This window comes from Bos grunniens, chromosome 17 (genome assembly GCF_055505025.1).
Source record: "Bos grunniens cultivar Pamir isolate PY7600 chromosome 17, Bosgru_T2T1.0, whole genome shotgun sequence".
Taxonomy (NCBI): Eukaryota; Metazoa; Chordata; class Mammalia; order Artiodactyla; family Bovidae; genus Bos; species Bos grunniens.
The window spans coordinates 12,022,138-12,048,146 of NC_141181.1; the positions used below are offsets into that span (position 1 = coordinate 12,022,138).

The window sequence follows — 26,009 nt, forward strand, 5'->3', positions numbered from 1 at the left end:
CTGCAGTCACCATCTGTAGTGATTTTGGAGCCCAGAAAAATAAAGTCTGACTCTGTTTCCACTGTTTCCCCATCTATTTCCCATGAAGTGGTGGGACCGGAAGCCATGATCTTCGTTTTCTGAATGTTGAGCTTTAAGCCAACTTTTTCACTCTCCACTTTCACTTTCATCAAGAGGCTTTTGAGTTCCTCTTCACTTTCTGCCATAAGGGTGGTGTCATCTGCATATCTGAGGTTATTGATATTTCTTCCGGCAATCTTGATTCCAGCTTGTGTTTCTTCCAGTCCAGCATTTCTCATGATGTACTCTGCATATAAGTTAAATAAACAGGGTGACTATATACAGCCTTGACGAACTCCTTTTCCTATTTGGAACCAGTCTGTTGTTCCATGTCCAGTTCTAACTGTTGCTTCCTGACTTGCATACAGATTTCTCAAGAGGCAGATCAGGTGGTCTGGTATTCCCATCTCTTTCAGAATTTTCCACAGTTTATTGTGATCCACACAGTCAAAGGCTTTGGCATAGTAGGCTATAAAAATGAAAGTTAAAGGAGTAATAAAGAACTAAATTTTTTTTTTTAATTAAAAAGTGATAATAGTTAAAATATATCTAGGAATTTCTCTGGACCTATTGTGGGCAGTGTGGCATCAGTTCAGTGTCAGATAGTCCCTTGTTCTGGCTTGTACAGGGTTTATAGGTGCCCTTCAAATGCATAGTCTCAGTGTTAACTTCAGGGCTTTAATCTGTTGCGTCTGTCACTTCCAGAGTGGTTCACCCTTCTTTGTTTATTTTGGCTTCCTCTATTTGCAAGTCTCTTCAGTGTCTAATTTCCACCCTGGAACAAGGTGGTAAAGGTGGCCACTTATTTAGGCTCACTTGTTCAGTCGTGTTGTGGGGAGGGAGGGACACTGCAAACAAATACCAGTGGCGTGTGTGGGGAATGCTCGCAGTAGATGGCCCACACTACATTTGCCACATGTCACGGTAGCATGTACTTGCCGGGCCCACACTGCTCAGGCTCCAGGGTGCTCTGCAAGGGCACTGTCCCACATGGGTCCTGCATTTTGTGCACTTCCCCAGTCTAAACTGCCCAGGTTCTTGGGTGCTCCGCAGAGGCACAGACCTAGATTGGCTGTGCATTTTGTGCCCGTCTCAGGTCCAAGCAGCTGAGTGACCGAGTGCTTGGTGAGTGCACTGTCCCAGGGAGCTGTGCATCTTATTCACCTACCTGGTCCCAGCCACTCGGCTTCCCAGGCGCACCATGAGAGCACAGTCCCAGGTGTGCTGTGACCCTCCTGCCAGATGTCAACCATCCAGGATCCCAGGAAGATGTGGTTAGCAACTGGTTGCCTGCTCGCAGTTTGGTGGAAGATGTGGTCTCTGGGGCTGAGACTGCAGCAGCCCCTTGCCTTCCAGCTTTGGCTGTCGCATGCCTGCCTCTCTGCCTCTGGGGAGGGAGGGCCCTATAGGGCAGCCAGTTTCCTCTCTTTTGGTATTCTCTCAATCCTTTGAGAACGCCAGGGGTCACCGTGCGGTGTTACAGCCTTTAGCGGGAAAGGTCTTTTTTTTTCTCTCTTTGGCGATCCCGTGGTTTGGGTTTCTGTCTCACATTAGCTCCCTCAGATTATCCTTAGGGCATTCAGGCCCGGTGCTTACCCTTAGGCCCGATGTGCAGCCCAGGCCTCCCTGCCCAGCCCGCACTCGCTGGTGGCAGACACAAGCGTCTGTGCTTGTAGTTGTGGTTAGGTGCATATTCTGTGGGGTTTTTTTTTTTTTCTCCCAGTTATGTTGCCCTCTAAGATTCCAAAACTCCCCACACTCATGCCTGTGGGAGGGTTTCCTACTGTGTGGAAACTTCTCCTTCATGCCTCCCTCCCCAGGATGGGTCTCCATCCCTAAATCTTTTGTCTCTGTTGTTGTCTTTTATATTTTGTCCTGCTGCTGCTGCTGCTAAGTCGCTTCAGTCGTGTCCGACTCTGTGCGACCCCATAGACGGCAGCCCACGAGGCTCCCCCATCCCTGGGATTCTCCAGGCAAGAACACTGGAGTGGGTTGCCATTTCCTTCTCCAGTGCATGAAAGTAAAAAGTGAAAGTGAAGTCACTCAGTCGTGTCCGACTCTTAGGGACCCCATGGACTGCAGCCCACCAGGCCCTCCATCCATGGGATTTTCCAGGCAAGAGTACTGGAGTGGGGTGCCATTGCCTTCTCCGATATTTTGTCCTACCTCCTTTGGAAGAGATTGGGCTGCCTATTTGGGTGCCTGTTGTCCTCTGCTAGCATTCGGAAGTTGTTTTGTGGGAGTTGCTCAACATTCAAATGATCTTTTGATGAATTTGTGGGGGAGAAAGTGGTCTCCCTGTCCTATTCCTGTGCTATCTTGGGACCCCTCATTTTATTCTTAAATTTCCCCAGGGAAATGTTTTAAATCAAGAATTCATTGTAAGATGATCTAAACACAGGTTGGGCTTCCCAGGTGATGCTAGTCATAAAGAATGCAGGAGACCTAAGAGACTACAGGTTCCATCCTTGCGTCAAGAAGATCCCCTGAAGGAGGAAATGGCAACCCACTCCAGTGTTCTTACCTGGAGGATCCCATGGACAGAGGAGCCTGGTGGGCTATAGTCCACAGGGTCTCAAAGAGTCGGACGTGACTGAAGGGATTTAGAATTCTTGCAAACACAGTTTTAAATGTAAAGGTATTATTCCTATATTTAAGACATTTTACTATTTTCACATGTGTTTAGAAGAGGAAACGTCTCAAAGATTTTTAAATTGTCTCTTAGCAGAAATATTTCACGTGAAAATGCAAGTGGGAAGCTCTGTCTCTGTTTTGTTAGAAGTGTATGTGTGTGTGTGTAATCAGTCGCTTTGGTTGTGTCTGACTCTTTGCAACCCCACGGACTACAGTCCGCCAGGCTCCTCTGTCCATGCTCCAATATTGGAGCAGGTTGCCACTTCCTTTCCAGGGAATCTTCCCAACCCAGGATCAAACCCACATCTCTGACATCGGCTGCATTGTCAGGTAGACTCTTTAACACTAAGAAAGAACTGTGAATCTGACTTTATATCTTTGATTTTAAACAGAATTTTAAAGAATTCTGTTCTTTAAACAGAATTCTTTGACTTTATCTGTGCTAATGCAAAGGCATGTTTAAGGGAATAAACTTTTCAAAATGAGTAAGTAATACACCCTCTCAAAGTAAATAAAAACTCTGTTTTACCTAAGGTATTATTTGTGACTTGAAGTATTTAGACTCTTACCCATTTTGCTTGCAACCTAAAACTATTCCAGATAAATGTCTTCGTTTATTTGCAATTTAATTTCTCCAGAATGGCTACTTTGATAATGACTGTCATGAGTTCTTTTTCTAATAACACGAAATACTGTTATTCTCAATGAAATGACTTTTTTCTTTTGAGTTGCTGCTGCTGCTGCTGCTAAGTCACTTCAGTCGTGTCCGACTCTGTGGGACCCCGTAGATGGCAGCCCCCCAGGCTCCCCCGTCCCTGGGATTCTCCAGGCAAGAACACTGGAGTGGGTTGACATTTCCTTCTCCAATGCATGAAAGGGAAAAGTGCAAGTGAAGTCGCTCAGTTGCGTCCGACTCTTCGAAACCCCATGGACTGCAGCCTACCAGATTCTCATTATTGGGGCTTCCCTGGTGGCTCAGATGGTAAAGAATCTGCCAGCAATGCAGGAGACCTGGTTTGATCCCTGGGTCGGGAAGATCCCCTGGAGAAGGGAATGGCTACCACTCCAGTGTTTTTACTTGGAGAATTCCATGGACAGAGGTCTTATTATCACATAAACATAATTTTTGACCAATGACATTTCAAAGGAACGTCTTATACCATTCATTCACTGTCTTAATGTACATCGTATTGTGTCATCTTGAAGTCACATACAATATTCCAAAACGACTCTATGTGTAAAATTTTATATTCTTATTCTGTTTTAAAAATTTTTTAGTAACTTCCTTTTTTCTTACCACAAAAGCAACCTGTATTCCTAGTGGATAATCTAGAAAATATAGATAAAAAAACAAGGAAATATCATAATAGGGAAATTTTAAGTATATCTTCCAGGCCTTTTTATCTGTATATATGTTTAATAAGAACTTGCCCTGTGGCTCAATGGTAAAGAATCCGCCTGCAATAGGAGATGCAGGTTCAACCTCTGGACTAGGAAGATCCCTTGGAGAAGAAAATGGCACCCACTCCAGTATTTTTGCCTGGGAAATCCCATGGACAGAGGAGCCTGTCAGGCTACAGTCCATGGGGCTGCAAAAGAGTTGGACATGAATTCATGGCTGAAAACAACAAGGTTTAATAAAATAAGATCATATAATATACACTGTTTTGTAATCCTAATTGGTCCACTTAATACATTGTGAATGTGTCACCATAGGGTTCTACTGCAGTCTTTGTAAAGACAGCTGACCACTCTAATATATGGATGTTGAGTGATTTATTTCAGCCCTAGGTAACTTTTGCTATTAAAAAACAGGTTAAAATGAAGATCCTTTTAGTAATTTTTTCTTGGATCTGTACTATTTTCTTAGATCAATCTTTAAAAGTGGAATTCTCTGATTAAGGGGTATGTATGGAGAAGGCAATGGCAGCCCACTCCAGTACTCTTGCCTGGAAAATCCCATGGACGGAGGAGCCTGGTAGGCTGCAGTCCATGAGGTCGCTAAGAGTTGGACACGACTGAGTGACTTCACTTTCACTTTTCACTTTCATGCATTGGAGAAGGAAATGGCAACCCACTCCAGTGTTCTTGCCTGGAGAATCCCAGGGACGGGGGAGCCTGGTGGGCTGCCGTTTATGGGGTTGCACAGAGTCGGACATGACTGAAGTGACTTAGCAGCAGCAGCAGCATGGATGCTTTTAAAATTTTGCTACTTATTGCAACGTTTCCAGCAAGTTTATAAAGGATGCAAAGGCATCTTTTCCCTGAACTGTGATCAGTCTTCAGCATTATGAATTTTTTGATTCATGGCTCACTTGATATTTTCTCCCCACCCAACTTTTGTTTACTCTTCTCAGTGCAAGCTGGTCTATGTTGTAAAGATGAGGAGTCCGTGTAACATTTTATAGAACTGTGTATTTAGTATTTTTATTTCATCCTCCCTAGACCCCTCCTAATTTCTACTGCTCATATTTTAGAGTAAAATCTTGAGGGCAACATTTGAAAAGTTGCCCTGTTTCTTTTATTTCAACCAAAAGAAAGACACAGTGTAGTTGAGGAATGTGTTGTTTAACTAGGTCTCTAAACGTATTATGAATGGTGTCTGTAGAAGGATCTGGGGACAAGGCCTTTACGTTTTTTTTTTTTAATCACGTCTTTAGATCTTGGAGAATCTGAACTTATATAAGAATGTTTGGGCTGCTGTTATTACAGGGAATCCTTCTGAGAGTATCTTCTCAGGTAATTTTTTTAGAGAAAGTCACTTACAGATATAAAACGTTTGACCAGAAGAAAGCCTCAGGTTGTCAGAGTTACTTACACACCATTGTTCAGCTGGGCGTCTTTATTAAATCATCTCTTGGCAGTCCATTAGTTGTGGTGCTACAGCTATTGCGTGGCCCTCTAAGCTAATATACCTTCAATCACTACCAGAAGGATAACCTTAATAAAAATTTGAAGTCGTTTAATGCTTCACTGCTTGCTGACTAGTGTTTTATGTTTTATTGCATCTATTTAATTTCCATTCTGTGTATTTTTGATATTCACATATATCTTATCTACAGAATATATTACCGTCTAATAAAGATTAATGGCCTAAATAAGGAAGAGCATTCAACAGCTCTCTCAATCCTGACTCGGCCACTGCCAGAAACTGTGTGATCTTGAACAAGTCACTTCTCACATTGTGCTTTTGTCCAAACATTATATGTAAAATTTAGGGAAACTGGGAAGATATCGGCTGATATTTCTTCCTGCAGTATTTTATTATTTGTAGAAAATGAAATTACATTCTGCTGAATGTGGCACATGGAAACCTTTTTCAACTTAGTAATACTTTTATAGGAAATAAAAAGAAGTTGCTCTATTTGACCCCCCATAAAATTTGAATAATTAAAATTTTAAAAAAGACCCACATTATTCAATGGTAAATGATACAGTAGAAAGCTTACTTAAAGTCAACTAACTTTAAAAAGAAATTAGCATTAAGTAATAATTACTGAAAAATATATTTAGTTTTTATTTTGAAAAAATCAAGCAGTAAATTATGGAAATAAGCTTATTTTTAAAAATTTATTGAACAGAGTTCAGGTTATAACTGCCTGCTAATTCTTAGAGTCAAGTGTTGTTTTGGAGAGCAGGGACCTATGTAATTTTCCCAGGGAAATTGTATGATGACATGATGTCACATCTTTTCCTCCTGTTTATTTTTCAACACAATCATAGAGGTACAAATTTGCAAAGAGAAATTGAGGCTTCATTAATTTTCACAGTTGATCTCATTAAAATATTTTTCATTACTCTCTTTTTAAATACCTATTTTGTCATTTACTTTTGTCTTACTTGTCATTGACTTTCTTTTGACTTCACTGACTGATGAAATCTTGCATCTTCTATAGAAACTGCAGTTATATTTGGCAGCCTATTTGTTTTATTTATGTTATATTGTCAGGTATTTAAAGTACTGTACAACTGATGAGAATAAATGAATCGAAGTTGGAGTACATAGATGGATATTACTGTGAAGCAGTTGAGTGTTAGTGTGGGAGGGGAAAATATTTTCTTGAGAATCATTTTAGAAATGGTCATTTCATTGGTAAACCTTCCCTTGCTATGATGGCTTTCCATGTACAGACCTAAACCTTAATTCTTCAGGAACCTGGAGAATGAACACTTGTATGATGAAGGCTTCCTGGGTCTTTCTATATATGAGACTTGATAAGGGAGTTTATATTTGTCATCTCATTTAATCCTCACAAAAATTTTATGAATTCCTTCCATTCAATAAAGTGAAGAAACTGAGTTAGTTTTCATAGTCAAGTGGTCTAAACATTTAAGTACAAGTTTTTATGCTTAATATATTAATATCTGTCTCTTAGATAAATAAATACCCAGTGGTGGGATAGCTGGGCCATGTAGTTAGTATATGTGTAACTTTTAAAGAAACTGCTAAACTTTTCCATATTGGCTCTATCATTTTGGATTCCAGTGATAAATGAGAGTTCTACTTGATCCACATCGTGACCAGCCTTGAGCTATCAATTTTTAAGTTTTAGCCTTTTTAGTAGGTGTGTAGTGATATCTCACGGGGAAGGCAGTGGCACCCCACTCCAGTACTCTTGCCTGAAAAATCCCATGGACAGAGGAGCCTAGAAGGCTGCAGTCCATGGGGTCGCTGAGGGTTGGACACGACTGAGTGACTTCACTTTCACTTTTCACTTTCATGCATTGGAGAAGGAAATGGCAACCTACTCCAGTGTTCTTGCCTGGGGAATCCCAGGGACAGGGGAGCCTGGTGGGCTGCCGTCTGTGGGGTTTCACAGAGTCGGACATGACTGAAGTGACTTAGCAGCAGCAGCAGCAGCAGCAGCAGCAGTGATATCTCATGATTTTACTTTACATACCTCCAATAACTAATGATGTTGAGCATCTTTTCATGTGCTCATTTGTCATCCATAAGTTTCTGTTCAAATCATTAGCTTACTTTTGTTGGATTGTCATCTTATTATTTGTAAGAATTTTTAAAATATATTTTCCCTACAAGTCCTTTATCAGATATGTGTTTTGTAAATACATTCTTCAATATGTAGCTTGCTTTTGCATTTTTATTAATAGTGTCTTTGAAGGAAAAATTATTTTAATTGTGATTAAGTCTAATTTATCATTTTTTAATTTTAAAGTTGAGTCTTGTGTCATATCTGAGAAGTGTTGTCCTCCCCCAAAGTCACAGAGATTTTTTTCTGTTACCTTCTAGAAGTTTTTTTGCATAGAGATGTCAGTTACCACTTACTGAAATTCTTTCCCCACTGAATTACTATAGCACCTTTGTCAAAAAATAATTTACCGTATCTATATTGATTTATTTCTAGAATTTCTATTTTGTTCCATTGATCTACATCCTTGTTGTTAAGCCAGAACCACACTATCTTAATTACTATCACTTTATATTGGTTTGAAACCAAGTAGTGTGAGTTTTCCAACTTTATTTTTTTTCAAGAAGATTTCCAAATAAATTTTAATCATCTTGTCATTTTCTTCTAAAAATCCTGCAAGGGTTTTGCTTGGAATTACATTAAATCTATAGATCAATCTGAAGAAAATTGACATCTTAATAAATGAGGATTTAACACATACCTCTCTATTTAGGATTTTAAATATTTCTCAGATATTTCATGATTTTGATGTGCTATTGTAAATGGTATTTTTTTATGAATTTCATTTTTAAGTTAGTCCTTGCCAGTATATAGAAATTCATTGATTTTTATACCTTGTATTCTTCAATATTGCTAAATTCACTTATTTGTTAGAGTTTTGGTGGTTTTTTGATTGAGATTTTCCAGGATCATATAATTTGTGAATAAATGGGTTTATTTCTTCCTTTCTAACCTCTTCACTTTTTATATCTTTCTCTTACATTATTGCATGTTGAGGATTTTTTGGACCTGTGTTGCATAGAGGTGGTGATAAAGAGCAGTGTTCCTGATTTTATGGGGAAAGCATTCAGTCTTCTCTCATTAAGTATGATGTTGTCTGTTTGGTTTTTCATAAAGATGCCCTTAATCAGTTGGAGGAAATGCTCATCAATTCTAATTTTCTCAGTTTTTATCATGAATGTATATGGACTTTCGTTAAGTACTTTTTCCCCATCTGTTGATTTGATACTTTTTTAAAAATTTGGTGATGAAGCGAATTGCCATGACTGATTTCAGATCTTAAACTGACTTTGCATTCTTGGAATATTTCCACTTGGTTGTGATGTATTGTCCTTTTTGTATATTATTGGATCAGTTAGCTAAAATTTTGTAAGTTTTGTGTCTGTGTGCATGAAAATATTGTCTGCAGTTCTTTTATGATTTTTTAAAAATAAATTTATTCATTTTTAATTGAAGGATAATTAGCTTGATGGGCTATAGTCTATGGGGTCACAAAGACTGAGCAACTAACACTTTTACTTTTATGATGTTTTGATTTGGTTTCATTATCAGGCTAATGTTCATTTTGTAAAATCATTTTCCTTCTTCATATTTTCTGAGTGAGTTTTTACAAAATTAATATTATTTCTTCTTTAAGTGTTTGGTATAATTCACCTGTGAAGCCAGTTGATCTTGGAGATTGCTTTGTAGGAAAATTTTAAACCACAGATTCAATGGTTTTAATATATGATGGGTTATTTAGGTTATGTATTCTTCTTTAGAGAGCTTTGGTAATTTGTGTCTTTTAAGGAACTTATCCATTTCATCTAGTTTTCAAATTTGGGGGCATAATGTTGTTCACAGTATTCTTATTCTTTAAATATCTGAAGGATTTCAAGATGTCACTTCTTTCATCCCTGTTATTGATCATTTCTTTCTTCTCTTTTTCTCCTGGAGCAAAAATGGGCAATTATGACTTGCAGGCTAAATCAGGCTCGCAGCATGTTTTGTATAGTAAATGAGTTAATAATGGTTTGTACATTTTCAATGGTTAGAAAAAAAAAAGAAAATAAAATTTCATGACACATGAAATTAAATGAGCATCAGTTTTACTATGCATAGATAAAGTTTTATTTGAACACAACCACACTCATTATCTATAGCTGCTTTTGTGCTATAATAACAGGGTTAAGAATTTGTGACCATTTCGAATGGATGGCCAATAGGGACCTACTGTATAACGCGTGGAACTCTGCTCAATGTTATGTGGCAGCCTGGATGGGAGGGAAGTGTGGGGGAGAATGTGCATGTGTGCTCAGTCGCTTCGGTCGAGTCCTAGTCTGTATGACCCCATGGACTGTAGCCCATCAGGCTCCTCTGTCCATGGGATTCTCCATGAAAGAATACTGGAGTGGGTTACCATGCCCTTCTCCAGGGGATCTTCCTGATCCAGGGATTGAACCCACATCTCTCATGTCTCCTGCATTGGCAGGCAGGTTCTTTACCACTAGCACCACCTGGAAGAATGGATACCTGTATATATATATATGGCTGAGTCCCTTTGCTGTTCAACTGAAACTATCAGGATACTGTTTGTTAATTGACTATTGTTTAGTCATTAAATCTTGTCAAACTCTTTGCAACCCCATGGACTGCAACATACCGGGCTTCCTCATCCTTCATAATCAGCTATACCCCAATACAAAATAAAAAGTAAAAAAAAGAAAATTTGTGACCATATCGGCTACAAAGCCTAAAATACTTATTGTATTGCTGCTGAGTTGCTTCAGTTGTGTCCGACTCTGTGTGACCCCAGAGACGGCAGCCCACCAGGCTCCCCCGTCCCTGGGATTCTCCAGGCAAGAACACTGGAGTGGGTTGCCATTTCCTTCTCCAATGTACGAACGTGAACGTGAAAGTGAAGTCGCTCAGTCGTGTCCGACTCTTTGCGACCCCATGGACCGCAGCCCACCAGGTTCCTCCATCCATGGGATTTTCCAGGCAAGAGTACTGGAGTGGGGTGCCATTGCCTTCTCCGATTGTGTTGCTGTGGTATAATAAAAAAAATATGTCTAATCTCTGTCCCAGGTAATCAGTGTGCATGTGCGCTAAGTTGATTCAGTTGTGTCTGACTCTTCAGGCACATACACCAATTACCTGGGACAGAGATTAGATATATTTTTTATTATACCACAGCAACACAATAAATATCTTAGCTAATTTCTGTCCCAGGTAATTGGTACAGAGCTTCAAAAACACTTGGAATTTATTGAGAGATTAGAGTGTCTTTTTATGCTAGTTAGGTCACTCTGATGGGCCTCTAGATAAATTCAGGATGGAGGCTGGTCAGGAGAAAGACTCAAATACATGATTAGAGTGTTGAACTTTTAGCCACTTGACTTCCTGGAAAGGAGGAGAGGGGGCTGGAGATTGAATTCAATCGTATGATCTGGGATTTAATCATTTATGCCTACATAAGTTGAAGTCACTCAGTCGTGCCCGACTCTTTGCAACCATGGACTGCAGCCCACCAGGTTCCTCTGTCCATGGGATTTTCCAGACAAGAATACTGGACTGGGTTGCCATTTCCTTCTCCAGAGGATCTTCTCAACCCAGGGATCGAACCCAGGTCTCCCGCATTGTAGGCAGATGCTTTACCATCTGAGCCACCAGGGAAGTCTACATAATGCCTATGTAATGAAACCCAAATTTAAAACTCTGGACACTGAAGCTCAGTGATGCTTCCTGGTTAGTGAAAACATTGATCTATTGAGAGAGTGATGTGCTCTGATTCCATGGGGGCCCAGACTGGAAGCTCCCAGACCTCATTCCATATGTATCCTTAATATAAAACTATATTCATAAATATAGCACCTTCATTGAGATCCATGAGTTATTCTATTGAATTATTGAACCAGAGAGGGCCAGGGGAACCACTGGCTTAGGGACTATGAAAGTTCAGCTGCCATCTTAAGTGAGGGCAGTCTTGTGGAAGACTGAGCCTTAAGCTTGTGGGGTCTGCAGTAACTTCACGTGGTTATGTCCGAATTGTATTGCTGTATATTCAGATGTGTTAGACCAGATGGGACGAAATAGAAGAGTGACTCTTTACAGAAAAAGTATAGCAATCTTTCCATGTTCCAAGTTTTTCTTGATTCCCTGCCCCCACCCCCCTGCAGAAAACCGGCTTTTGATTTCATTGATTTCCACAGTCTTTAGGGTTCACATCTTTATATCATTTTCTTCCTATGCTGATTTTGTACAGCAAAGATTCAGCCATATATATATATATATATAAAAGATTCTTTTCTGTTATAGGTTAGTACAAGATACTGAATTTAGTGGTCCTTGTTTTTCTATTTAGTATATAGTAGTGTGTATCTGTTAATTTCAAACTTCCAATTTATCCCTTTCCCCCTTTCATCTTTGGTAACCAGAAATTTATTTTCTGTCTGTGAGCCTATTTCTGTTTTGTAAATAAGTTCATTTGTATCATTTTCTTAGATTCCACATGTAAGTAATGTCTTATTGTGTTTGTCTTTCTCTGACTTACTTCACTTTGTATGATAATCTCTAGGTCTATTCATGTTGCTCCAAATGGCATTATTTCATTCTTTTTTATGGTTGAGTAAATAATATACTCCATTGTGTGTGTATGTATGTGTGTGTGTGTGTATATATATATATACATATATATACATATATCAGCTCAGTCAGTAAAGAGTCTGCCTGCAGTGCAGGAGATCCAGGTTCAATCCCTGGGTCAGGAAGATCCCCTGGAGAAGGAAATGGCAACTCACCCCAGTATTCTTGCCTCGAGAATCCCATGGACAGAGGAGCCTTGCAGGCTACAGTCCATAGGGATTACAAAGAGTCGGGCACGACTGAGTGACTAACACTAATACATCTTCTTTATCTATTCATCGTGTATGTGTGTCTGTATATATATATCACATCTTCATTGGAAGGAGTGATGCTGAAGCTAAAACTCCAATACTTTGGCCTGATGTGAAGAGCTGACTCATTTGGAAAGACCCTGATGCTGGGAAAGATTGAAGGTGGGAGGAGAAGGGGATGACAGAGAATAAGATGGTTGGATGGCATCACTGACTCAATGGACATGAGTTTGAGTAAACGCTGGGAGTTGGTGGACAGGAAAGCCTGGCCTGCTGCAGTCCATGGGGTCACAAAGAGTCAGACGCTACTGAGCAACTGAACTGAACTGAACTGAACTGATCACATCTTCTTTATTCATTTGTAGATGGACACTTAGGCTGCTTCAAGTCTTGGCTATTGTCAATAGTGCTGCAGTGAACCTAAGTGTGCATGCATCTTTTTGAATTATGGTTTACTCTGGATATATGCCCAGGAGTGGGATTACAGGATCATATAGCAGATCTGTTTTTAGTTTTTTAAGAAACCTCCATACTCTACTTCATAGTAGCTGCACCAATTTACATTCCCACCAAGAGTGTAGGAGCGTTGCTCTTTCTCCACTCCATCTCCAGCATTTCCTATTTGTAGACTTTTTGATGATGTCTGTTCTGACTGGTGTGAGGTGATATCTCATTGTAGCTGTGATTTGCATTTCTCCAATTAAAAATGAAAGTGTTAGTCATTCAGTTGTGTCTGACTCTTTGAGACTCCCTGAGCTGTAGCCCACTAGGCTCCTTAGTTCATGAAATTCTCCAGGCGAGAATACTGGAGTGGGTTGCCATTCCCTTCTCCGGGGGATCTTCCCAACCCAGAGACTCAACCTGGGTCTCCTTCATTGCAGGTGGATTCTTGACTGTCTGAGCCACCAGCAAAGCCACATTTCTCTAACAATTAGTTATGTTGAGCATCATTTCCTGTGTCTGTTTACCATCAACACAGCAGTTTTTCAGTCCTCTCAGGGGACCTAACATAGAAAGATGATCTCAGAAGTTAATTCAGAAGAGGAAGAAACTTGTTAGTGAAAAAAATGTGTTTTAAAATACACATTTTAAAGCTAGAATTCTAAACGAGGTTATGAAGTCTGATCCTGAAGTCATGAAGAACAGGATAGTAAAGTAAAGTAGTAGTTCTACTTGTTAGTGATGTCACTGTAGCCCTTTTTGAGAAAAAGTGCTGTGATTAGATGATCTGAAGAAGTCTGTTGCAGTTCTGTAAAATCTAAGGTAAGTTATTTCCCTGAAGGTGGTAGGGAAAGCTATTTTATTGCTAATGAAAAGCTGATGAGAGAGTTATTGCTGCAGGATTGATCCATTGCCCTTTTCAGAAGCTCTGAGATTCTCAGACCTAATGGATGGAAAAGAGCATAAATAACAGAGTTAGGTAGCTAGAGTTTAAAATTTGAAAGAAACATTCGATGGCTTTACATAGGTTGTCACTTATGTTTTGTGGATGCCCTTCTAAGCAAAGCGTTAGGGGAATTCTTGGCCAATTTCTCTGTTGGTGTGCTGAGAGCTTAGTTCATGTGTTTGGCATTAAATAGAGCTTCCATTAATTGATCAGAAAAGTGCTTGTATATCACTAGGAAGTATTGAAAAAGCCCACTTTAAAGGAAATTTTAGTAGTTAATTTCTATGCTGCCATAACTTTGATCCCATTGATCTTCTTATAGCCATTATGATGTCTGTCTTCTAGCCTGAAACTCTGAGCAGATACTCTATGGTATTTATTTTTGTATTCTCAGGGCTTAGCGTGATACACTGCTTAATAAATTTGTGTTGAATGAATGAATAATTAAAGGAACCTTTATTCCTTTTTGGCAGGACATAGGGAACCCAAAAGATTAAGCTCAATTAAACTTCAGGAATACTGAGAAAATTCGCATTTAAAAAAAGATGTAATGTCAAATTGTGTATTACATTTCAAGTCTGTTTTGTTCAGCTTCACCTTAGATATTTACAAGTGTTTAATAAGCTATGAATAAATAAGTAATACATATTTTCAATTTAATAGTTGATACTCTGAGTTACAATCATACTTTGTTTCTCTATGTATTCAGCATTAATATAACAAGTAAGACTATGTAGGTAGTTTCTTCTCGACATTATCCTCAATTCCATTCAATTTTTGGTCAGACATTCAATTTTTAGTCCCCAGCACAGCACTTTTCAAGGTTTGCCTCAAGATTAAAGGAGAACCTCTAAAATGTTAATTGTACCCAACATATAACATTTATTGTATGCTTTTCTTCTAATAAATACATAATCAGGACAAAAACCTTGAAAATCTGGGAAAAGCACAAATGAAAAAAATATCCATAATCCTATTACCCCATTTTGGTGTGTGCCCTTTTCATATTATAAAGCTACAAATAGCTGTTTAAAATAATAGGTAAGAGGGGCAGTGTGGGTGTTGTAGAAGGGGTACAGTGAACAGCTGGCGATGAGTTCTCTTCTGGCTCTGCCATTAGCCAGTATGACCTTGGAAAAGATCTTTTATCTCTCTGGAGTTCTGTTCCTTCGTTTATAAAGGGATTGTCATAGTATCTAAGGGCCTTTTCTCACTTAAAAATTCTGATTTCATTGAAATTGAACACCTTTGAAGACAGATTTCAGAAGAATGAAACTGAAAATATGTTAAGTCTGTTCATCTTAATTATATGGCAGATTTAAAAATCTTGAACTGGTATACATATTTTTTTGCTAATGTTATTAGGTTCTATTATTATGAAGCAGTTATACTTAAAGTAGCAAATTTCTCTTGAAACAAGAACCACAATCTGAATTCCAGATGAAGGTATTTGAGCTGATAAATATGTTTTCAGAAAAATGTTATATAACAGTTCTCATAAGCTTTTGTTGTTGTTGTTCAGTCTGTAAGGCATGTCCAACTCTTTGCGACCCCATGGACTGTAGCACACCAGGCTCCTCTGTCCTGCACTATCTCCTGGAGTTTGCTCAAATTCACGTCCATAAGCCTTTAGGTGATCAGAAATAAATACGGTATTGCCACTATTTTAGGTACATGGTAATTTATCAAAACAGCCTACCAAGGCAAAATATCAAAGCAGCTATTTTACTTGATTCTTTTTGCACCTCCAGAAAATTGGTTTTGTCTTCTCTCCCCCTCTTCCATGCATACTGTTTGTGCAAAAACTATTTTGTATGATGTGCCAAAGCTCTAAAAGTGTTCAGAGGTGTGTCTGGTTTATCTTAGAAGGCTGAGGTTTCACACTGAACAATTTCTGTGGAACAGTTAAGATGTCCTTACTTTTACCATTCCTTAGTTCAGTATGCATTTTAACAGTTATTTAAGAGTCCCCGTATGCTTAGCAAGGAATCTGAATATATGTGCCTTTTTCTCTCTTTAAAACCTCAGCACAATGCTGGTTATTCTATCAATACCGTCAAATGACTGGGAGCTGGAGTTGGAACAATATGTAAAAATACAGCTCGTGAAAGATTTCCTTTATTAACTGTCATCATTCGCAGAATATATGTTCAAATAAACGTTGTGTAATAACTAAATTTGAGATTAATAGGCCCCTTAAGAAACAGTGAAGTCATTCAGAATAGTCAGTGAAAAATAGGTTGTAAGACTGTAACGTGCACATATTGTCCTGCCTACATGCTCTCTCTGGTGTCATTGCCATTTATCACTGTCGGCGGGCTCGGTTCTCATTAAAACACTCTTGCACAAAAGCAACTTAATTTTCTTAAGAGGAGAGGACACCTGATTCAATTTAGCACCCAGAAACAGTAACTTGAATATATTTTTTCCTTGCTTGAATTGAGATGAATAGTTACAAATAAGAATAGCAACTCCCCCCATTCACCTCCAGATTAAGGATGCTAAATAATTTTTTTCCAGATACCAAGAAATTGACCCATAGAAACAGACAGGAAATGTTGTTTAGTCTCAGAAAAGCACTCGAAACTTGCCTATAGATGGACTTCTCTTCATTCCTATAATGTTTTTAAAACATAGAATGAAAGTGGTCCTTAAGGTAGTGAATTTTAATGGTATATTAAATAATCTTTTGTTTAATTGGCAAATGCCTTGTAGCAATTCTATAGTCTTTATTTAGATATATTTGTTGAGAAGAAATATTCAGCAATGATTTTAAAGCAGTATTCTACTTTTTAGTCATTGGTGTTTAAAAAATACAATGTAAATAATGGAATCAAATGAAGAATGCCTCTTTCATGTTGAGCATGGTATATCAACTTGCATTTTAATTGCTGTCCTGTGTATTTACTTTTGTGTGGTATGGTTCAATAATGCTGCTGCTGCTGCTAAGTCGTTTCAGTCGTGTCTGACTCTGTGTGACCCCATAGACGGCAGCCCACCAGGCTCCCCTGTCCCTGGGATTCTCCAGGCAAGAACACTGGAGAGGGTTGCCATTTCCTTCTCCAATGCATGAAAGTGAAAAGTCAAAGTGAAGTCGCTCAATCATGCCCGACTCTTATCGACCCTGTGGACTGCAGCCTACCAGGCTCCTCTGTCCAAGGGATTTTCCAGGCAAGAGTACTGGAGTGGGGTGCCATTGCCTTCTCCATGGTTCAATAATACTTAACTGTTAATGTGGAAATGTATAACTCAAATTTTACTTGTTACAAAATTGATACAGGGAAAATAGTGGTAACAAAGTAGTCAGTACTAAAACGTCCACCTAAGGTGCTTATCAGCCAATTATAAGTTTTAAAAGACACTATAAGCTTTTTTTTTTTGAGGGGGGGGGGGCCTTTCTATAGCATTTTGCAAAATACCTTACAAATAAAAAGGAAATATTTTGTATTTCCTTGTTTAATTGGAGACCAAGGAGAAGGAATTCAATCTTTGATGTCTTTGTACTTTTTCCAACTGAACCTATGTTTAGAAAGGAAAGAAATATTAAGGCTGGTTCCCTTTCTTGTGAGTCAGAAGCAGGAGTGATACAAATTCACATAGCTGAGGAACTTTTCCAGTGTAGGATAATGCAATTTTGATCTCCAACAACTGTCACCAGTATTCAATTTTTTTTTTCCTCTTGGCTTTTCATGATGTGGTATGGCATATGCAATAGTAACAAGAAATTATGCTAAATAAAACTTAATAGTCTGCTCAAGTTTATGTCTTAATTTATCTAATCTGACTGATTAGTCCTTTATTAGTTACTCCTTTGTTTATGAACGTGGTTGGATCAGTGAGGCTTCAAGTAATGGAAAATCTGGCTCAAAGTAGCTTGAACATCCCAAGATGCCTTGCGGTGGGAGTGGCTGGCATTGTTCTGTGGCCCAATGATATTAGAGCGGTTATCTCTGCATTGCTCTTGGCCTTTCTCTTCTGGATGCAAAGCAGCTTTTACCACTCTAGGCAGGAAGATGGAAGAAGGGCAGTGCCAGAAACTGTCCTCCCTAACCCCCCACCATCAAGCGGAAACCAGTTTTTATCTCGTTGGCCAGAACTTTGTTGCATGGCAACCCTTAGCTTTTCCTTTTTCATGTGTACTTTTTGTGTCTTATTTTAAAAAATTGTTTCCAGTTCTGAAGATGTAGAGTTAGTCTCCTATTTTCTTCTGTTTTGTTGTGCCTTCCAATTCCAGGTTTCTAATTTACGTAATATTTTCTTTTTTTAGCATATTGTGAAAAACTCCATTTCCCCTCCTTTTCCTAAGTGTGTTAGGATGGAGCTTCTGTCACATGTAGTTTTCTCACATTGTCTGTATTTTTTTCTATAAACTCCTGTTCAGTGGGGGATGTTTAATTGGAATCTACTTTGGTCTGGATTATGGAAGTAACTCCAGAGAAAAGTTTTGCATCTGCTTATTTCTGGGCCTCAAGAGTTCCACTCGTCTTTGAACCGCCTTTTCTTTGAATGAAGATGCTTCATTTCTTTGAGATGCTTGAATCAATGGTAAACCAAGTAAATTTCACCCTGTGCCCGCGCCCCCCCAACCCCTCCTTGATGCAGGCTCTGTGTTACCTTCTTGACTGTCGGAGAAGAGCTTTGTACTTGCCCAAGCCTGGTGGCGGCCCCTCCAGCCTCCTGTCCTGCTGGCCACAGGTGCCTCAGCTTTCTGCCCCTCACCCTTTGCAGCAAGGCCAGTGCACCCCACTGCTTCATGCATGTGCGTCAGTATCACCCGGGCGAGCTCAGCCTCAAAGCCTGTGCTTGACCCCTCTGGCCTTGACTAACTTCTTGTTTTGTTTTAGCGCAACTGTATGTTTAAAGTGTGGTGTTATTATCATCTAGTGAGTGGTGTGAGTCCGAAGATTACATACGTGAAGTGCTGTCTCATGTACACCTTTCCCCCACCCCTACTCTCTCCCTTGACGACATCTCTGGCAGATCTCAAAGTTTCTTCGATCACTTTTTGTTACAAAAGCAGTCATGTTTAGTAGTTAAGTTCAACTTTCTAGTATTAAATGATTCAAGGAAGTCTAGCTTAACCAAGTTCCCTTCTTTGCCACCCTAGGCCTAATCTTTGGTTATGTTTGTTTGCTTTTCTTGGCGGGGGGTTGGGGAGAAAGAAGGATTTATTACTTGCAGCAAGTAAGGAGAACATCAGAGACCTTTTCCCAAAGCAGTGTCTCCCCGAATTGCAAAATTGGGAAATTTTAAGCTAGGGGTACATGCATGCTTACGAAAATGCTTGAGCAGAAGAGAATTCAGCAGAAAACCGGGGTCTACAGAATTCAAGCTTTTGTTGATTGAAGTCAAAAGGATCAACATCATCATTCCATCTTCCACGTGGGGTGTGTGTGTGTGTTTGAGTCTCTCAGTTGTGTCCAACTCTGTGACCGAATGGACTGTAGCCCACCAGGCTCCTCTGTCCATGGGATTCTCCAGGCAAGAATACTGAAGTGGGTTGCCATTTCCTTCTCCAGGGGATCTCCCTGATCCAGGGATCAAACCCAGGTCTCCAGCATTGCAGGCAGATTCTTTACCATTTGAGCCACCTGGGAAGCCTCCACCTTCCACCTGGGTGGGAGTCTTTGTTCCTAGTGATAGGGCTTTACTCAAGCTCAGGTTCTTAATGTCTCAGTGCAGAAGGAATTCAGGAAGAGACAAAGTGATAGGAAAGAAGTGGATTTATTTAGAGAGAGATACATATATATTGTGAGCTTCCCTGATGGCTCACTGGTAGAGTTTGCCGGCCAATGCAGGAGATGCAGGAGACGTGGGTTCGATATCTGGGTCGGAAAGATCCCTTGGAGAAGAAAATAGCAACCCACTCCAGTATTCTTGCCTGGAAAATCCCATGGACAGTGGAGCCTTGTGGGCTACAATCCATGAGGTCTCAGAGTTGGACATGACTTCGGTACTAAGCAACACCACCACCAACACAGAGTGCAGTCCATGTCAGAAGGCAAGAGCAGCGCTGGGACAAGCTGCACAGGGTGTGGGCCATCTCAGAAGGCGAGAGGCCCTGATCTGTGTTTTTAAAGTACAGAAAATTGGACTTGTTTCTTAATACTTCCATATATGATACAAATATAAACTTTTTTTGGTGATAAACAGATAGGGAGGAGGGTGTGGTCTGTTTCACTCTTTTTTTACTTTCTCACCCTCCCTACTCTTCAGAGTCCAGGGTAGGAGTAGGACTTTTTCATTAAAGAGAGATGGACAGAGTCTGATGGTATTGGCGCTGTTCTAATCTGGCCCTCAGGGTCTGTGTCATAGAGGCATCCACCTTCTATTTCTTTTTCCAGGACAGGTTGGGGGAAGGAGTTCTTCAGAGCATACCTTCAGCCCCCACCCCTCCACACAGCCCTTCATCTCTCATTGCTGGAGTCTCTTTGCCTTGGAAGACAGCTCTTTAGGGTCTCTCACAATGAATCAAGTTTGATGGCAGTCCTCTGAGGCACCTGTTTGGCCCTTGCAATTGAATCTTGCCACATCACTGAATTGAAGTGTGCTCTGCCCAGTTGCCTACTTTCTTCCTTGCCCTCCCCTTGTGGTCTGTCCCTGGCAGCCTCCCCAGCTTTGCTGTTTCTGGTTGGGAAACAAGCACCTGTCTCTGGTTCATTATACATCCTACCTGTGGCCCCACTGCAGTTCTAGGGAATAGACTATGATGACTCTGCAGGCTCACACCGCTCTCTGCCCCTATGGCAGCCTAGCGAGTGCTTTGTCCCTCAGTAAATATCCATCTCCAGCCTGGGAGGTGTGATGGGCATGTCAGCTTTCTACCCTAGAGAAAGAGGAAAAAGTTATAAGACCTGCTACTTCTAGAAATTTCTTTTTATCTCCTCCAGAACTTCTAGCCTTTTCTTATATAGCCTGCCTATGAAATGGTCCCTAACCCCAACTTAGTTTTCATGTCTTTCTATAAGCTCTGCATGTGTGTGTCTAGAATATTACTTTGTACTAGTGGGATACTTACCACAGCATGCTCTTTAACTTAGAACATTATTAGAAATTCAGAGATAACCATCAATGTCCCATTTTAGCATTTTGGTAAGCATTGCTGTGTATGTTGACTGAGGAAGCAGGTTATGCAACAGCAAACACCAGAAGTTTCATAAATTAATTTGCAACAGATCATTCATACTGACTATAAATGCTGGATCTCATTTTTTTTTAATTTAGTAGACTGATAAGGGAAAGAAGAAGAGAGGTATTATTCCAGAATTATGAAAATTGTAGATACAGTTTTATGAGGAGAAGAGTTGGGTAAGATGCAACAGTGTCATACATTTGGAATGCAGTCACTTTATAAATGGACCACATGTTTATGTAACTCCAGAGCATGGAACACGGTCATGCACAGCAGTTTCAGAAGGTGAAGTTTTGGGCTTACTGTCAGGTAGGACTTCATAATATTTAAAGGCATTCAGCAATGCAAGTGCTTGTTTTCCTGAATTAGAAAACTCTCTGTTCCCATGCTGTTCAATTTTTTTCCTGTTGTTATTTTTTTTAAAGCTACTATTTTCTTTTCTTTTGTATTTTTGGCCATGCCGTGTGACATGCAGGATCTTAGCGCCCTGACTAGGGATTGAACCCGCGCCCCCAGCATTGGAAGCACAGAGTCTTAACCACTGGGCCACTAGGAAAGTCCTTGTTTCTTTTAAAGAAGTTTTGTTTATTTTTGGTTACACTTAGTTTGGGCGCCCAGGCTTTCTCCAGTTGCAGCGAGCGGAGGCTACTCTTCATTGCAGTGTGGGCTTCTCCTTGCTTTGGCTTTTCTGGTTGGAAAGCTCAGGCTCTAGATGCATGGGCTTTAGGAGTTGCTCTACTCAGATTTGGTATTTTCCGTGTGCGGCTCTGGGGTGTGTGGGCTTCGACAATTGCAGCTCCTGGGCCCTAGAGCCCTTGGGCTTCAGTAATTGTGGAGCATGGGCTTAGTTGCTCTAAGGCATGTGAAATCTTCCTGGGCCAGGAATCGAACCCACGTCCCCTGCATTGGCAGGCACAATCCTATCCACTGAGCCACCAGAGAAGTCCCCCCCTCCTTTTTTAATTTACCTTTTTATTTTAAATAATTCCAAGTACGTTGTGAAGAAATTAATTTGTTATTGAACTTGCTCAATTTTCCAAAATAATTTAATACAGACATGCAGTAATATATATTAAACATTAGTAAAATACCGTATAGCAAGTAAATATAATACTAAAAGCAATATATTATCTAAAAATGTGTAATATAAAGGGAGTCAATCTACTCAGTATTAAAAAACCACCAAAAAAAAAAAAAACCCACCTCAGTTCTAGCTTTTTTATTTAGCATTGGTCAAATTATCCATCAAACATGATTACATTAAGGTATATACTTGGCACATGGGGTTGCTGAGTTAATATTGAAAATGTTACTGTTCAGGGCATTTAGTTGACATAAGAATTATTCATTCATTCTTTGATTCAGTAATATTTATTGGATTTACTACAAGTCAGATGCTGTTCTAGCCAGTGATGAGACAATCTTGTACATATTAGGCAAAATTCTTCTTGTGATGAAACATTCTAGAGGGGGAATGAGTAATTAAGTTGATTCTAGCAAATGAGATAATAAATGAAATCCTCTGTTTAAAAATAAGCGGATCCTCTCCAGTATGGCTTCCAGAAAACTCATATCCTAAGAGAGTCTGGTCATATATCCTGGAGGGTCCTCCTTTCAGAACAAATTGTCTTTGGTGGCTCATGTTTGATCTTAGGACATGAAACTTATACATAGCTATGTTTGTTTGGATATAAAAATAAAAACGCATTTTTGGTTTATTTTCAAAACCAAGTATTTACACGCTGCAGACACACATAGAAGATGCCCTCTGTTCATCCTGGGGCTTCTCATACACCCAGCACAGGCGTGTGTTCTAGAGAGTTCTCAGCCTCCAGCTTGTCAGGCAGCAGAGTTATCACAATTGTGCAAACTAGAAATTGAAATCTTATTTAAAAATAAAACATGTATACATTTTTTTTAACACAAAGAGATTTAAAATGCAAGCAATAAATGGTTCAGCATCTTCTTGCTCAGAAATAGAAATTTAAAATGTTAAAAAGAAAAAAAAGGGGAGGGGGACAGAACAAAATGCAAAAAATGACCTCCACTCAGTTCCCTTCCAATTTAACCATAGTTAAGAAGGGGGTTTTTTGTGATCCCTTTAGAAAACAGTGTTTTTCATTCTTATCTGTGTATATGTGTGTGTGTGTGTGTGTGTACCTATACATTTACACAATAGGAGTGTGGTATGATTACAATCAGGGATTCCCTCATGGCTCAGATGGTAGAGTCTGCCTGCAATGGGGGAGACCAGAGTTCGATCCCTGGGTTAGGAAGATTCCCTGGAGAAGGAAATGGCAACCCACTCCAATATTCTTGCCCAGAAAATTCCATGAACGGAGGAGCCTGGTGGTTCACAAAGAGCCTGGACCCAGCTGAGCTACTTCACCTTATGATTACAATAAGAAATACGTAATACATATTCCTGGCACAGAGCTCCTAAAACACTTGGATTTCTGAAGTGAAGAGAGTTGGCAACATGTCCTTGGTTATGCTAATCAGGAGACTTCTGGAAAGGCCCTAGCTAACCTGGGACTGGGGCTGCTTGCCAGAGGATCAGAGATGAGAAGGTTGGATCTCTTGGGGTGGGCAGTGGGGCTGGAGTTCAGTCATTAAACTCGCCAGTCAATCCAGCCACCAATGAATTGGTTCATTGAACTATTTGGTTCAGTCCCCAAGGCCAGTGTTTAAATCAATCATGCTTTGTAATGGAGCCTCCATAGAAAACTAAAGGATGGGTTCTGAGAGCTTCTGAGTTGGTGAGCACTGGACGCGATGAGAGAGGAGTGTGATCAGAGGGCATGGCAGCGCCAAGCCCTTTCCCCGTACCTTGCCCTCTGGCTGTTCCTGAGTTATGGTCTTTTATAATATAAAATAATTATGTAATATAATATAAAGCAGTAATGTAGTGAGTAAGTTGGTTTCCTGAGTTCTGTGAGCTGCTCTAGCAAATTAATCAAGCTAGACTGGACTGGTCATGGGAAGCTCTGATTTAGAACCAGTTGGTCAGAAGCACAGGTGACAACCTTGACTTGATTGGTGTCTGAGACGGGGACCGTCTTATGGTCCTAAATCCTTAACCCGGGGAATCTGACTTGATTGGTGTCTGAGACGGGAACCGTCTTATGGTCCTAAGTCCTTAACCCGGGGAATCTGATGCTGTTTCCAGGTAGATTGTGTCAGAACTGAGTTGAATTGTAGGATGCTGTGGCAGCGAGCATGGGGACACTCAGGCCACCCAGAAGTGTGGATGTATGTGTGTTGGAGGAGGTGACTGGAAGCTTCTTGGAATGACAGTGCCTAAGCTGAGTCGCTAAAATACATGGGCGTTCCCTGGGTCGAGGAAGGCAGAAAGGCATGCCAGGCCAAAGAGCAAAGAGGTAAGGAACAGCATGAGTGCAGGGAATCACAAGTGGTTTGGCGCTGTCAGAAGATCAATTTTGAAGCATAAATGAGATGGACGGAGACATGTTCATGGACAGCTTTGCACTTCATGCTGGAAATTCCTCTTCAAGTCAAGGGATAGGCATGTCTTTATATATCAATTAAAAGCTCTCTATTTACCCGGAACCTCAGTCAGCTGTATCACCAATGGTTATCGGAGCCCACTGCATGGTGAATGATTTCAAATCCATCATTGCTGTCAGGAAAACAGCTAAGAAGATGGCCTGCAGCATCTTTGGATACCTCAGATATCTCATCACTGTCATCACCACCATTTTATAAAATGTGGGAATATAGTCAATCCGCATAAAATATATTGCTTGGGTTTGGGTTAAAAGAACAGGATGGAGTGGTAGAATGGCAGTTTGATCTGATGAGTCATAGTTGATACTTAGTTTACTTTGACTTCCCAGTCTTTTTCCTTCTGATGTTCCACGTGTTTTTTGTAATGCTGGAGAAAAACCATTAGTGGTCCTAGTATAAGATTGGCAAAAGGCCCTGAAAAGAAAAAAATTGAAAGAAGAGGAATCCAAATGGGAATATCTCATCCATTTACTAAAAATAGAAACTGGTTCTAAGCATAAGATAGAGTCTAGAAATAAACATTGTGGGAAAGGTGCATTTTTATAGAAAGGAAGGCAGAGTTCCCTGTTGATCTCTCCACAACTCATTTGTTTATTCACTTTTACTTATTTTTCTCCACACATAAAACTTTTTCTTGAATCATCCCAAAGTGGGATTCCAGGAAGCTGCATTAAATATGTTACTATAGTTTACCTTTGTCATCTGTGATGTTTTATTTAGCCAAATCTTTTTTTTCTTCCCTCTGCTCCCTGTACAACACAGAAGACCATATGCCATTGTCCCTGCCAGGGAGCAGAGGTTTCCCTGGTCTGTAGCTGAGTCTGTGTTGATGCCACAGAGGAGCAGTGGTCCAGTGCCATCTTTTATTGATAAGGCCAGCAAAGGAGAAATCTAATGAAATTATCAAAGCTTTGAATTAATTATGAACTTGAATAGGAGAGCTAAGCTCTCTGGAGCCAAGGATCTCATTACCCATGCACTCCCATTGCATCCTCTTCTGGAGCAGAAGGCATTTTCAGCTACATCTCTTAGCTTGGCTTTGGACCTTATTCAGACTTGGCTAAACTGACATCCTCTTCTTACTACAATGTGGCTGCTAGTGTCTGTGATGATTAATTTAATTTAATTCTGCTCTGGATCTACAGGAGATGTCAATGGGTTTTCTCTACCCCTCCTTCTGCCTTTTATTATTTTTTTCTTTCTCTCCTTTTCTCCCCCATCAAATTGGATATTATACAAGTTTTTATCTTTTTGGAGTCACGTGAGAAGCTCTCAGAAATTCAGGTATAGCTTCATGGAATATAGTGATTGATTTAAAGCTAAGAACTTACTATATATTCCCGGGATATTTAGGTAAGCACAAAGTCAAATATTTCTTCTTCAAATTTTGAATACCAAATGGAGTTTTTCTTGCCTGTTTCTACTTTAGAATTAATGGTGTAGCAATAACTTCCATGGGCTTA

The 26,009-nt window shown here is 40.0% G+C and overlaps 1 protein-coding gene across 8 annotated transcripts in view; it reads left to right on the forward strand.

The window, feature by feature from the left end:
• SLC10A7 (solute carrier family 10 member 7) overlaps positions 1-26,009 on the forward strand; it is a 319,349-nt gene that overhangs the window by 81,258 nt on the left and 212,082 nt on the right. The window lies entirely within an intron of this gene.